This window comes from Musa acuminata, chromosome BXJ1-8 (genome assembly GCF_036884655.1).
Source record: "Musa acuminata AAA Group cultivar baxijiao chromosome BXJ1-8, Cavendish_Baxijiao_AAA, whole genome shotgun sequence".
In the NCBI taxonomy this organism is placed as follows: Eukaryota; Viridiplantae; Streptophyta; class Magnoliopsida; order Zingiberales; family Musaceae; genus Musa; species Musa acuminata.
The window spans coordinates 28642643-28645000 of NC_088334.1; positions in this window are offsets into that span (position 1 = coordinate 28642643).

The window sequence follows — 2358 nt, forward strand, 5'->3', positions numbered from 1 at the left end:
TTTCTAGCGTGGACATCATAAAAAGAGGCAAACTAGCTAGCTTGCACAATTCAAGACGAAAGCAAAAATTGCACTTCTCAAAAGAGAAGAAATTACTATCTTGAACATTACCGATAATTGCTAGTTTGAAATCTCAAGAAGAAGCAAAACATGCTAACGTGCACATCTAGCAAACTTGCATATTTCAAGAGGCAAGAGTTGCTTTCTTGAACATCTCTAAATTGCTAGCTTGCATGTTCTAAAATGTTGTAACATTGCTAGCTTGCAAGATGTAGAGCTTGCTATCTTGAACATCTTAAGAAACAAAAATTACAAAAGTGCTATCTTGCCTATCTCAAGAAGCAAAACATGCTAACTTGCGCATCTAGCAAAGTTGACAAAATTTACATATTTCAAGAAGCAAGAGTTGCCTTCTTGAACATCTCTAATTTGTTAGCTTGCATGATGTAGAAGTTGCTATCTCAAAAGAAGCAAAAGTGCTATCTTGTATGTTGTAAAACTTGTATATCTAAAACTTGATAACTTGAATGTTCTAAGCATGATGTAACACTTGCTAAATTTTCTAGCTTCAAAACTGCATGATGATAAAACTTGATATTATGTTTTTCATGCAATAAGTTGAATTAATACTACAAACACATTGAAGTTGGACTTCTTCTTTTTGTTGATGACAAAGGGGGAGAAGTATGATGTTATGCATAAGTTAAAGCATAAGTTCATGATGACGTGTTGCAAGTATTCATGATGAATATTGCAATGACTTGAATTCAGTTTGAATTCAATGCTCTATCAATATGGCATATTGATAGGGAGAGTTTGTTTAAACTCTGGGGGTTAAGTTTAACTCCGTCATCAATTGGTTATCATCATAAAAAAGGGAAAGATTGTTGAATCTCATATTTTGATGATGAAACCAATTGATAATTATGTTTATGTTTTAATCTATGTTTTGAGTGATGCAAGATGCTTCGATCAGGATGAGACAATTAAAGTAGGAAAAATCATGTTATGCCGGAGGAATATGTCAGAAGATTGGACGTCGGGTCGGTAGACCGGTTGACATATTGACAGACGGCTTTGGGCCGTGGACTCGGGCATCGGGCCAAGAAGAGCGGGTATTGTGCCAAGGATATCAGAGTTGCGGAGTCAACTGGCCGATTGGGCAATAGGTCGTAGGAGAGGACGATGCGCCGAATAATCGGACGAAGTGTTGAGGGACCAATGACATGCCGGACAACTTAGTTAATTGCTTAGGATTAATTGTCTCGATCGAAGTTTTATTTTACATGTGCAGGATTAACTACGATGGAAGAAAGACATGCAGCAGGAGTTGCGCTGGAGTCAAGACCATGATCACGTTGGGGGTTCGAGAGTTCGACGGAAGTCCAGACGGTCGTCGGAGGTTCTGCGGGAATAAATCCGAGAAGTCCAAGAGTTTGCCAAAGAAGCTCATCGGAACTCACCAAGTGGATCGTCGCAAGTCCAGGAGTTTGCAGAAAATCCACCGAAGCATCACCGAAGGTTCGTCGGATGTTCGCCGGAAGAAGCGATTGATGCACCGGAGCAAGTTGTAGTAAATGTCTTAAGAAATATCGTAGTTAGCATGTAGATTAAGTTAAGAATGAGAGGTGATCCCATTGACTTAATCTGGGGCAATTGGGCCCTTGATAGACCCAAATTAGGACGAATGGATCAACCCATTCGGACCAGAATTCCTGCTAAGCGGTGGCAACGCCAGGGTCGACGGTGGCACCGCCCAGGAGATGGTCTCCCAGGCAGGCGGTAGCACCGCTTGGGCTCAGTCTCCGAGCAAGACTGGGCGGTGCAACCACCCCTGACAGGTGGTGGAATCGCCTAAGCTCGATATCCGAGCTCTGCCAGGCGGTGCAACCGCCCCTATCAAGCCGTGGCACCGCCTAGAGGCTCAGTCTTAGAGCTGCCAGGTGGTTGTACTGCCCCAGTTAGGAGGTAGTACCACCAGGACATCAGAAATCCGGGAAAAGACACTTTTGAGCTCTAAATTCAAACCAGTTTGGGGCCTATATAAACCCCACCCTTTCCTACATAAAAGGGCAACCAATGGCATCGAAAATCCAATCTTACTCTGTGGTTTTTAGAGCTCAAAAATATTGTAAAGGCTAGAAGTTCTCCTCCCTCTTTTCTTCCAAATTTTAATCTTTCAAGAGAGGAGAGAAAATTCTGTAAGGGTTGTCTCCTAAGCCCGTCAAAAGGAGTGAAACTGTAAAAGGGTGGTTGGCCTTCGCCTATTGAAGGAAGGCCTCTAGTGGACGTCGGTGATCTCGTCGGTGGAGGAAGCCAAAAGTGGATGTAGGTCAAGATTGATCGAACCGCTCTAAA